Genomic DNA, 14267 nt, shown 5'->3' on the forward strand with positions numbered 1-14267 from the left:
AATACATGTAATCGCTACGGAGTATAGGATCAAGTGTTAAAAAGAAAACGTATTGCATAGCTTCTGTTTGGGAAAAATAGTTTTAATTGTTGAACCTTTAGGAAAAGATTGTTTAAAAATATAAAGTCAGCTGAATTTAGATATACTCACAGTGAAACACTCAGAAGTGGATTCACCCAGTGCGGCAATCGTAATGAAATGAGTACAAGTTCATCATGATATATATATGCACCCAAATGACACAGACATGTTTCTGATATACTGAATAATGACCCTTGAAGCTCTTGATAATGTTAATTTTTCTGTTGACAAACTGAATGATTATCTAACAGAAATATCTTTAGCAAGACGTTCTATTCTCATCTGATATTGTCTAATCCCTGATAAGGAGACAGATTAGCATGAACCATGGAACGACCTTCGGTGCAGCGTCAGTGACCTTTGGTGCAGTGTCACTGATTCTTGTGTGGACCCAGTGGTGAAATATGTTCAAAGCCATAGCTCACACACATCCTGACAGCCCTTGACTGAGAGCCCTAGCTACTGACATCAACAAATATTCATCTCCGTAAAACAAAGACCTTAATTGGTGTGTGCATGAACAGTCTGTCTATAAATATTTGCCTGGTATTTACAAGGAGTAAGTACCCAATTGTCGGTTTAGATTCGATTCATTGAACTGGACGGATCATATTGGTGAACATTCAGGTAGAAGACGTGATGACGTATTTTGCCAGGTCCACGATATTTAGCACTTAGGAGAAAAGGTATCAGTGCCAGGAGTCATTGGTGCTCGGGTTCCATGCAAGCACCAAGATTGTCAGGTATTGGACTTCGGCAGTATGATACATGGGAGCTGTTCTCACAAAGAGGCAACGGCTCACTGAATTACTTCAGAACAAATTGGAGCTCATCTGCGGAGAAAGCCATACTCTTTCTTGTGGGAGATCAAGCTGACAGATACTATCGGTGAAAAACAGAAGATAACATCAACTCCTGGCAAAGACCTTCCACTGATCTCCCGAGGAGAAGCCAGATCATCCTCTTCAGGCGCCGACACTTCAACAGGTAGAATATGAACCCCACATTATGCCAATTTGCCCATAGTAATGGCAGCACCCAGGCAATTACAGATGGCCAGGGCAGGACCTTTGTTAGTCTGTATCATCGACTCGTCTTATCTCCCAGTATTTGTCTGTCAGGGAACAGCAGCGGAGCTTGGGGTGTAGGTGGTGAATGTCTGCCACACTCAAACACAATCACGTCACAGCACTGAGGATAGATGCATGGTGACAAGGAATCTACTGCTTCACTGGCAGCTAGGGTAATAGCACCTCATTGAGGATGACCATGGCCTCGGGTTTATACACTATATTGTTTGATGGACATGGTGGTTGTCATCACAAAATAAATGTTTTAAAAAAACAAAAGTTTTCCTATTCCTTTCTGAGATAAAAAAAAATGAATGCTTTGAAGTAGTGACCAAAAATACCATTTATTCTAACCAACCACCCACCCCCTCGGAATATGAATATGACTCACATCACTCCCAAACACCCTGACTCACATCTCTACCAAACACTATGACTCACATCCCGGACTTACATCTCTACCAAAACACCCTGACTCACATCTCTACCAAAACACCCTGACTCACATCCCTGACTTACATCTCCACCAAAACACCCTGACCCACATCACTACCAAAACACCCTGACTCACATCTCTACCAAAACACCCTGACTCACATCCCTGACTCACATCTCCACCAAAACACCCTGACCCACATCACTACCAAAACACCCTGACTCACATCTCTACCAAACACTATGACTCACATCCCGGACTTACATCTCTACCAAAACACCCTGACTCACATCTCTACCAAAACACCCCGACTCACATCCCTACCAAACACCCTGACTCACATCCCTACCAAACACCCTGACTCACATCCCTACCATACACTATGACTCACATCCCGGACTTACATCTCTACCAAAACACCCCGACTCACATCCCTACCAAACACCCTGACTCACATCTCTACCAAAACACCCTGACTCACATCCCTACCATACACTATGACTCATATCCCGGACTTACATCTCTACCAAAACACCCTGACTCACATCTCTACCAAAACACCCCGACTCACATCCCTACCAAACACCCTGACTCACATCTCTACCAAAACACCCCGACTCACATCCCTACCAAACACCCTGACTCACATCCCTACCATACACCCTGACCCACATCACTACCAAAACACCCCAACTCACATCTCTACCAAAACACCCCGACTCACATCCCTACCAAACACCCGGACTCACATCCCTACCAAACACCCGGACTCACATCCCTACCAAACACCCAGACTCACATCCCTACCAAACACCCTGACTCACATCCCTACCAAACACCCGGGCTCACATCCGTGTCTGTTGTCCTCAGATTCCTACAGCAGCAGGTGCCCTTGTTCCTCTACTTGATGAAATCACTACAACAAAGTCAGGTGGGACAACATTCAACAGCTGGTGATGACTAATTTGTACTGGCCAAATTAACCATTCTGCATGTGGTGCTGATGACGGATTGCCAGCATGTCCGTGTTGAGAACAATCTCGTCAAGATGGGAAGCACATCCGTAAACAGTTTATGTAAAAACTTTGCCTTGAGCACTTTGTTTATTAAAACTTGGGATTAAAATCTTAAAATTAATTTATTTTGGCTGTATTTAAACTTCTTTACAACAGAGAAAAAAATGAAATTATAATTTTAGGAATGAGGCCAAGAAAACTCTTGCACATATTTACAAAGAATGGAAATAACATAACTCTATCCTTGTGACGATCTGACGATCTGACGATAGACCTGTGTGGGCTCCCAGTCAGATAATGCTTGAATCTGACAAACACTGCCAGCATCTCCTGATGCTGTGTCAAAACAGATAATAACCAAGTCCATCACAGCAGTCCCTGCACTTCCCTGGAAGAAACCCTGCAATATTTGTCCCACCAAACACCAATTAGAAAACACTTTTAGCTACTCTGTAATCACAACAATCGGCAAGTATTTTGCGTCATGTATCCACTGTTTTTACCTTCTTGTATTTCAGCTAAATCAACTCAGGGAAATGTTGGAATCATGATGAATTTTTTTCCAAATTCCAGTTTTATTTAAGGATTGACTGTATATTTTTGTGTGGTTCATTGATGTATATATTAAAAACTGATTGCAAACTGTATGAATCTATAAAGCGAATTCTTACAAATGTTTACACAGTGGTGCTCACTCACTCACTCACTCACTCCCTCACGAATACAGATGGGCTTGTGAGACCCAACTCACTCACTCACTTACTCATGAATACAGATAGCCTTGTGAGACCCAACTCACTCACTCGCTCACTCATGAATACAGAGATGGGCTTGTGAGACCAAACTCACTCACTCACTCACTCATGAATACAGATGGGCTTGTGAGACCCAACTCACTCACTCACTCACTCATGAATACAGATAGCCTTGTGAGACCCAATTCACTCACTCACTCATGAATACAGATGGGCTTGTGAGACTCAACTCACTCACTCATGAATACAGATGGGCTTGTGAGACCCAACTCACTCACTCACTCATGAATATACTTTGTTACACAGTGGTTTTTGCTTGGTAATATGATCTCCGTTATCTGTCTTAAAGATACACCATCCCAAGGCCCCTCTGCATAAGGACCAGCACTGAGCCTGTTAATGGAGTCATTTTGTAACTTGAAACTCCACAAACTCTGCTCAGATCCGAGCACATTCTGACCACTGGAGGATATAGAAAATACAGATAGCCTTGTGAGACCCAATCACTCACTCATGAATACAGATGGGCTTGTGAGACTCAATTCACTCACTCACTCATGAATACAGATGGGCTTGTGAGACCCAACTCACTCACTCACTCATGAATACAGATAGCCTTGTGAGACCCAATTCACTCACTCACTCATGAATACAGATGGGCTTGTGAGACTCAACTCACTCACTCATGAATACAGATGGGCTTGTGAGACCCAACTGACTCACTCACTCACGAATACAGATGGGCTTGTGAGACCCAACTCACTCACTCATGAATACAGATGGGCTTGTGAGACCCAACTCACTCACTCACTCATGAATACAGATGGGCTTGTGAGACCCAATTCACTCACTCACTCATGAATACAGATGGGCTTATGAGACCCAACTCACTCACTCACTCATGAATACAGATGGGCCTGTGAGACTCAACTCACTCACTCACTCATGAATACAGATAGCCTTGTGAGACCCAATTCACTCACTCACTCACTCATAAATACAGATGGGCTTGTGAGACCCAATTCACTCACTCACTCATAAATACAGATAGCCTTGTAAGACCCAATTCACTCACTCACTCATGAATACAGATGGGCTTGTGAGACCCAATTCACTCACTCACTCATGAATACAGATGGGCTTGTGAGACCCAACTCACTCACTCACTCATGAATACAGATAGCCTTGTGAGACCCAATTCACTCACTCACTCACTCATGAATACAGATGGGCTTGTGAGACTCAACTAACTCACTCACACATGAATACAGATGGGCTTGTGAGACCCAACTCACTCACTCACTCATGAATACAGATAGCCTTGTGAGACACAATTCACTCACTCACTCATGAATACAGATGGGCTTGTGAGACCCAACTCACTCACTCACTCACTCATGAATACAGATGGGCCTGTGAGACTCAACTCACTCACTCACTCACTCATGAATACAGATAGCCTTGTGAGACCCAATTCACTCACTCACTCACTCACTCATGAATACAGATGGGCTTGTGAGACCCAACTCACTCACTCACTCATGAATACAGATAGCCTTGTGAGACCCAATTCACTCACTCACTCATGAATACAGATGGGCTTGTGAGACCCAACTCACTCACTCACTCACTCATGAATACAGATGGGCCTGTGAGACTCAACTCACTCACTCACTCACTCATGAATACAGATAGCCTTGTGAGACCCAATTCACTCACTCACTCACTCATGAATACAGATAGCCTTGTGAGACCCAATTCACTCACTCACTCACTCATGAATACAGGTGGGCTTGTGAGACACAACTCCTGCACTTACTCATGAATACAGATGGGCTTGTGAGACACAACTCACTCACTCACTCACTCACTCATGAATACAGATGGGCTTGTGAGACACAACTCACTCACTCATGAATACAGATGGGCTAGTGAAAAAGTTAAAAAAGTGTTCAACAGTATATTACTTATATTTCTTATACTAGGAATAACTATTATATTCACACGAGACATATAATATTTACATAACATATTGACCGGATCCACACTTCATTAGCGCACAGTTAATTTGCCTTAAGAAATATTTACAGCTTATCAAAGCAGGACTATATACTGCTAACCTGACAACTGCCTTTGGTTACTAACAGCAGACCTGAGCTGTATGCCAGATGTACATGTCTTCCTTTAAGGAAGTGATCAAACAAATGTGGAAGATAAACTGTTTGGATTTCGTAAACTGATAATCGTTTGATAGCAGGACCCCAGGCAAGGGAGAACTTTCGTGTATTCCTGGGCGATACCTGTTAGGACAAATCAGCTTTTTGTCTGACTTTGTTGATAAATCATTGCCATCCTTGAATGCCAGAAAGGAATCTTCTGATGAAATAAATATACACATTTAAACCCACAGAGTTACAGAATCTTGACTGGTCAGTCAGAGAGAAGCTGGCTATTGAAGCAACATTCATGGTTAGATCTTTTCCCTGAATCTAATAAATTATCAAACCCATCTTATCTTGTAATGACAGACATGATAAACACAAAATGGAAAGCGCTGGTGTGGTCTGTGAAGGACTTACTTGAAGTGATGGATGGTGTGAAAAGCCCTATGGCTAGTGTGTTTGGTTGCCTGACCTATAAGGCCTGGTTTGATTCTGTATGGGTTACCTCGGTACAATGGCAAGAAGGCAAACATTCCGGAATCCACCTACAAAATTCTTAAAAGTATCAGAAACACGGTAACCCCTGTGAATCAGTTCTGATCTTGGCGTCTGTCTGAAGTCTGCCAGAACTGCATCTTCAACTATCTTACATCGCTCAACAACTGAACACAATTATCTTTGAAAAAAATCCAAATTCCAAACCACCAAAGCTGAGTGAAAATGCAATCAAAGAAATTAAGAGTGGTTTAACCAACAGGGAGTTGGAAGGAAAGTAGTTTGTCATCAGTGCCAAGTTTTGCTCCAGATAACAAAAAGGCATCTGTTCTCAGTAGTGTAAAGTCTGGTCTAGCTAGATGTGTACTGTGTTTTGATTGACTAATGATAAATCTGTGTCTGTTACCTGTGTTTTTATTGGTTAATGATACAAATGTCACCACATTATCCTTCTAGGTTGTAGTCATTTGTAGTGCTGCTGTGCATCTGTAACATTTTGTATTGTCTTCCTGACAACTAAAGTTATTTTGGTATCTATATCATTAGAATTCAGAGACTTTGCCAGGATTTAGACTATAACACAGTCTCACCATTAGCATTTGTTAGGGCGGTCTTTGTTTTTATCTTGACACTTCCTCACTCCTTTGTGTTTTATTAAGCCGACCAGATCTTCCAATTGTTTCCAGCCCTAACATTAATAACCAAACCCCTTGTTTTCAGAATATATCATCTTCCCTTGGCAAGGGAGTTAACTGACTGCAAAAGTCAGGTTTCCACCATTGCCGAACTAGGCTGGAATTTCTGGGCTCGATCGTAGCGCCACCAGTGGCTATTACTAGTTATGTCCCTTCTATGTCTTGCTGATTCCACCTCCCATATCATTTGTATTTGCTTCAAACAAAATGGCCATCCCTGATCAAGATCATGTGATTGATAATCAAAATCGTTTTTATAATATAAAGGGTCTTACTTCGCGAAGTGCATCCACGTGAGCACCTTGATTAAAAACATGAAAACATTTGAAAATATCTGTTGACGCTGAGTTGGCAGTATGCATACTTTGCAAATCATGCAATTGACCGACATCAGTTGAACCAGATGTCATAATGCGATTTTGATTAGACTATATGCATAGACTCGTTAGTCAAGCCAAAACATAACTCCATAATTGCAGCCTAGTTCGGCAAGGGTGGAAACTTTTATAGTCAGTTAACTTGCTTGCTTCGGGAAGATGAGAATATATAGGATAAGGAGAAGACTGTATGACATTGAAGTGAGCTGCATCTGCTAGTTCTACCACCTTCTTCAGATGTCAGAACACTGAACCTCAAGCATAACACTCTTACTGCTGGCACAAAACACTATTTCAACAGTTAGTTTCTTGTGCATAATTACGAGCATCTCACAAATGTGCCAAAAGACACCCTTCTCTAAACATTCAGCACCTAAACAAAGTCACAATTCCTCTTTCAACTCAATCCATAGCGCACAATTAAATTAAAAATTCTTTCGACAAGTGTCAAAAACACCCAATCACTCAACCAACCAAAATAAATTATGTTGAACAAAACCTCAAATTGACAGCCAACAGCCAAACCAGTTAGGAACCCGACACAAAATGTGAACCATGTTTGATTTCACCGAGGGGAACCCCCGAAGGTTAACCCATTATAACAGGGAACAATCAAACATGGCGACGACTTGGACTCTCTGCTTAAACCAGCAAGGAGGTGTCAAAGCAGCGATGTATTCGGCCTGCGCTTGACAATCATGTCGCACTTTGTATGGAAAAACTGCCGTGATCATCACAACAGCAACTGACAAGCTCCGGAACCTGTAACGCTGTTGAAGGCTGTGTACGGAGTACTTCACAAATGCTTGAAGCGACCTGTACATGTTCTCCACAGGTTGCGTGGGATTATGGGATGCTGAAGGACAATATGTTTACAAACACGGCCTGCCGCACCATGATCTTCCTCTTATCACACTGGCTTACTTGATAATAAATGTTCCACACATTTTATCATACAGGTATTCTAGACATGTCGTCTTTTCCTCTTTGAAGTACTGCTGTGATATTTTTCTGTTTACAGTCCCGTATGAAAATAAATTTGTAACTTGTGCAGAATTGAAATTGGTTGACATATTTTTGTAATAATGAAGTTTAGAAAATATCAATTTTACTAGTTTCAAGTTAAAAGAGAAATATAAGTTTCTGACATTACAAAAGACTTTTTCATTAAAAGATCTAAACACATTTATACAAAGGTTCAAAGGTTCTTTAAATTTTTTTTATATCTGAATCAAATACTATGTGTAAGAATAAGAAAATATTAATAGTAAAATACAAGGGTTGATAGTAAAGTGTTTCAATAGTCAATTGATTTAATAACAAACAAATTTAACAGTAAAGTGCTGCAACAGTTTCTCGTTTGTTTTGTTTGTTGTTTAACATCGCACTCAGCAATATTCCAGCTATATGACGGCGGTCTGCAGATAATCGAGTCTGGACCAGACAATCCAGTGATTAACATCACGAGCATCAATCCATACAATTTGGATACAATGGATACCAAGTAAGCTCGCCTGACCACCTAATCCTGTTAGTGGCCTCTTACGACAAGCAAAGGCGCCTTTTACAGAAGACCTATTCTACCCCGGATCTTCATGGGTCTGTTTCAAAAGCAAACTGTTTCAATAGTTAATTGTTTTGATAGAAAACCATTCTAATAGTAAAGTGCTTCAATTGCAAACTGTTTCAACGGTAAATTGCTTTAATAGTAAACCATTTTAATAGTACAGTGCTCTAATAGTAAATCGTTTCAATAGTATATTGTTTTAATAGTAAACTGTTTCAATAGTAAATTCTTTTAATAGTAAACTCTTTAAAAAAAACAACTGTTTTATGACTTAACTCTGCTATATGTAAAATGTGTTAACAATAAACTGTTCTATTGGTAAAGATCGGAGTTTATTCATACACATGAATCAATAAGATTTAGCTCAGTTTATTGCTTGAGGAACATTCAAAATTACATGAACAACTCTACTCTATTACTGAAGTCCTTTTCAAACTCCGTGGGCACCCTGTACGTGGTACATCCACCTAGCATCAGTATCCACCCTGTTCCCATCCTTGATCCCCCCCTCCAGGCCCCTCATTCATCCCCCCCTGCCCTACTTACAGCCCTCATCCTTCAACCAATCGTACGACCCGTTTCATCTTACATGCAAACTTGCAGTCTTGACCTCTCGTGACCTCTTGCTATTATTGATGTGTTTTGGTAAACAATTCTCTATTTCATACACAAACAATACCATCAAGGGTCAAGTTCCAAGTGTCATTTTCTCTAGAATATTTTCATCGAAATTGAGAGTTCAAAAGTAAAAGATAAAAGCTGGCATTGTGAGCCATGCAGCAGGTGACAAGGGAACATTAACCCAGGTGTGATTGAACCCACCGGTTGTGAATTAACCTGAACTGAGACATGAGAAGTTTAACACTGCTGGAGCCAATATGGAAGAAATACTTTGACAATTTAATAACAGTTTCAGATAATCAGGAGCTCAGGGCACCACTGTTGTCATTTGTGTTTGTGAGTGAGTGAACTTTGCTGAACATGGACGTCAGCTGGGCAATAACAGTATCACAGCAATGTCACACCCATATCACGTCAATATCACAACAAATCACACCTAATTTTTAGCAATATCAAATCTATATCACACCAATATCACAGCAATGTCACACCCATATCACATCAATATATGACGTCCATCCACTTGCACACACATCCACCCACCTGAACACATCTCCACCCACCTGTACACATCTCCACCCACCTGTACACATCTCCACCCACCTGTACACATCTCCACCCACCTGTACACATCTCCACCCACCTGTACACACGTCCACCCACCCACCTGTACACATCTCCACCCACCTGTACACATCTCCACCCACCTGTACACATCTCCACCCACCTGTACACATCTCCCGATCCACCCACCTGTACACATCTCCACCCACCTGTACACATCTCCACCCACCTGTACACATCTCCCAATCCACCCACCTGTACACATCTCCACCCACCTGTACACATCTCCACCCACCTGTACACATCTCCCAATCCACCCACCTGTACACATCTCCACCCACCTGTACACATCTCCCGATCCACCCACCTGTACACATTTCCCGATCCACCCACCTGTACACATCTCCCGATCCACCCACCTGTACACATCTCCACCCACCTGTACACATCTCCACCCACCTGTACACATCTCCCGATCCACCCACCTGTACACATCTCCACCCACCTGTACACATCTCCATCCACCTGTACACATCTCCACCCACCTGTACACATCTCCCGATCCACCCACCTGTACACATCTCCACCCACCTTTTCACATCTCCACCCACCTGTACACATCTCCCGATCCACCTGTACACACCTCCACCCACCTGTACACATCTCCACCCACCTGTACACATCTCCCGATCCACCCACCTGTACACATCTCCACCCACCTGTACACATCTCCATCCACCCACCTGTACACATCTCCCGATCCACCCACCTGTACACATTTCCCGATCCACCTGTACACATCTCCACCCACCTGTACACATCTCCCGATCCACCCACCTGTACACACCTCCACCCACCCACCTGTACACATCTCCCGATCCACCCACCTGTACACATCTCCACCCACCTGTACACATCTCCCGATCCACCCACCTGTACACATTTCCCGATCCACCCATCTGTACTCATCTCCACCCACCTGTACACATCTCCTCCCTCCCCCAACCTTCCTAGATCCCCATCTGACAGAGCCTCCAAGTTGGGCAGTGGAGGAGATTGTATCTGCCATCCCACCCTCTCACTGTCAGCAGGCTTAGGAAGCTACTAGAGCGCGATAAACACCTGAGATAACGCACAGACAACAATCTCCCTCAGTCTGCCTTCTTACTCCCCAGTCATTCCCCGTCAGCTTGAAGATTCCGCCTCAAGAGCCATGTCACAAGATCAGGCTTGTCCTTAGTGAAATATACATTTTATGGCTCAATATTTTCAAAAGCGTATTCAATTTCTGGTGAGCTCTCCAATACAACTTTCAAATTTGCATAGTGCAGGACTTAGGCAATGTGACTTAAATTTTTTAAGGTAATAAATGAAATCTAATCCTGCTTGAACTGAAGCTGACATATATATGGTTCATGTTAAGTATTTGTACACAATATTCTGAGTCAGTCACATTCTCACAAACCATTAAAGTGGGAGTTTTCAGGTAATTTGGGCTTTATTGTGGTAAAGACGTACAAATGGATTTGAAATTTCTACATTAACAACATTAAATCAACAAACTGTCAGTCAAACTATTGTCCAAAACAAACCATTGAGCTGTGTCTTTGATGGAGGAACCATGGCCTGAATAATGGAAGACATTTTGTCTTTTTTAACAGCTATGTAACTATTGACATGGTAGATACAATTTATGGATAACAACTTCTTTAATAAGAAGCTGTTATTCATAAATTGTGTCTACTTTGTCATCTGTCAACTTCTTCGAAATGCCTATCAAACAATATGTGACGGACTGTTTGAGAACAGCTGAAACGCTGGTCGTGCCTTTCATCCATTCACAGAGAATGAATTCCTATTGAGACAAACCATGGAACTTACTAGACAATTCCATTTCTTACCTTTATGTTTTTTCTTGAATCCTGGCTGTTACCTAGATAGAATATTATCTCTGGTACCAATAGCCCAATAACAAAGCCATGCGCCTCTGATGGAACTGAGGTTGTATAGAATATGTCAGCTATATCTGCACAAGCATGAACCACGTCCATTTAAATCTGTAAGAGGTCATAACAGTCATCAGGAGTGTACAATTGCTCGTCCGACCTCCCCTGAAATCGTAGGTTCACAGCTCATCTCAATGTAACCTTTTTCATCCGCAAACAATTATGACATGAGCCAGTCAAAGTAACTAATCTTTCTTGGGGAAAAACATCCACAACTCCTCTATTCGTCATCCATTGAGAGTTTCATAATCCTAGCATGAAATTAAACGAAGGTGAAATTCTGGCAAGCCATACAAACACCGCGATCTCCTCTGCTCGGATTCGGCGGCAGAGACAGCAGTTTCTAAAGCTCATCCTATCATCTTTGTTGCAAATGATACAATCCACTGATCTTGCACAGGGTCGTCTTGTGGCCCTATTCATAACTGATAACTTCATATATAATCACAGAACACAAAGCGTGCTGCTGAATGGGACATAATTACTTACGTTTACGACAGTGTGGGAAGACGAGAGTATTAAGTGGTGGGAGAAGGTGGAGAGGAATACCTAGATGCAGATGGGCCCCTGGGGATCCCGGGGGATCCCGGGGGTGACAGGTACACCTGCAGCAGCCTTAGAAATACTGCTGCCATATGGTTGCAGGGGACACCAAGAATATGTACCTACCCATGTGGGCATTCAGGGCCAAGAAAGGTGCCTATCCCACATCTAAGGCAGGAAAGTACCTATCCCACATCTAAGACAGGAAGGTACCTATCCCACATCTAAGGCAGGAAAGTACCTATCCCACATCTAAGACAGGAAGGTGCCTATCCCACATCTAAGACAGGAAGGTACCTATCCCACATCTAAGACAGGAAGGTACCTATCCCACATCTAAGACAGGAAGGTACCTATAGCTATCCCACATCTAAGACAGGAAGGTACCTATCCCACATCTAAGGCAGGAAGGTACCTACCCTACATCTAAGACAGGAAGGTACCTATCCCACATCTACGGCAGGAAGGTACCTATCCCACATCTAAGACAGGAAGGTACCCATCCCACATCTAAGACAGGAAGGTACCTATCCCACATCTAAGACAGGAAGGTACCTATCCCACATCTAAGACAGGAAGGTACCTATCCCACATCTAAGACAGGAAGGTACCTATCCCACATCTAAGGCAGGAAGGTACCTACCCTACATCTAAGACAGGAAGGTACCTATTCCACATCTAAGGCAGGAAGGTACCTATCCCACATCTAAGACAGGAAGGTACCTATCCCACATCTAAGGCAGGAAGGTACCTACCCTACATCTAAGACAGGAAGGTACCTATTCCACATCTAAGGCAGGAAGGTACCTACCCTACATCTAAGGCAGGAAGGTACCTATCCCACATCTAAGACAGGAAGGTACCTATCCCACATCTAAGGCAGGAAGGTACCTACCCTACATCTAAGACAGGAAGGTACCTATTCCACATCTAAGGCAGGAAGGTACCTATCCCACATCTAAGACAGGAAGGTACCTATCCCACATCTAAGACAGAAAGGAACCTATCCCACATCTAAGACAGGAAGGTACCTACCCCACATCTAAGACAGGAAGGTACCTATCCCACATCTAAGACAGGAAGGTACCTATCCCACATCTAAGACAGGAAGGTACCTATCCCACATCTAAGACAGGAAGGTACCCATCCCACATCTAAGACAGGAAGGTACCTATCCCACATCTAAGACAGGAAGGTGCCTATCCCACATCTAAGGCAGGAAGGTACCTATCCCACATCTAAGACAGAAAGGTACCTATCCCACATCTCAGGCAACACTATTTTGGCACTTGCTCTATGGATTTTTTTATGGAAAACTTGTTGTTTGGAAGGGGACAAAAAAAATTGCTTTAATAGTTTTCTGCTCAACTACAGGTGGTCTTGTATTAAAGAAAATGGTTTAATATGGGAGGACAGCCTGCAACATCACTGTTGCTATAGCAATGACGAACCTGAAGAATCAAGCAGAAAACTGTTGCGCATCTATCTATGCATTCTATTACCGTATTTGACTAATAAGTGTCTCGCTCTAATAAGCGCCCACGGAGATATTTGCTAACATATTGGCCAGTGAACAATCCCAATTTCTTCCAATTGATCAATGTACACAAGACTTACTTATTTGTGTATAATACGCACTCCTGTGTTATATGCAACCTCAATTATTGGCAGTTAAATTCTGGAAAAATATATCTGTCATGTATAATACACACAGACTTTTCTTTTGTATCATTTTTCAGGCTGTCAGCATAAACCACACAATTTACAATCTTTCAACTCAAAATTTTATTCTAAAAAGAGTCCCCTATTTCTAATTTTGAGAGCGCCCTGGGCGCTTATTAAGTCGAATAAGGTTATTTTAGGAACAACAACAAACTTT

General features: G+C 42.4%; 1 protein-coding gene across 4 annotated transcripts in view; it reads right to left on the reverse strand.

Moving 5' to 3' along the window:
- Nucleotides 1–14267, reverse strand: part of LOC139452343 (uncharacterized) — a 111922-nt gene that overhangs the window by 35640 nt on the left and 62015 nt on the right. The window contains exon 1 of one of the 4 annotated variants that reach the window (XM_071233790.1): nucleotides 11741–12153. The exons of the other annotated variants lie outside the window; for them this stretch is intronic. The gene's annotated coding sequence lies outside the window, so the exon portion shown is untranslated. Of the gene's footprint in view, nucleotides 1–11740; nucleotides 12154–14267 lie in introns of those variants that run through there. 4 annotated transcript variants of the gene reach the window in all.

The sequence above is a fragment of the Haliotis cracherodii genome, unplaced genomic scaffold (genome assembly GCF_022045235.1).
Source record: "Haliotis cracherodii isolate W230 unplaced genomic scaffold, xgHalCrac1.p SCAF_9, whole genome shotgun sequence".
Taxonomy (NCBI): Eukaryota; Metazoa; Mollusca; class Gastropoda; order Lepetellida; family Haliotidae; genus Haliotis; species Haliotis cracherodii.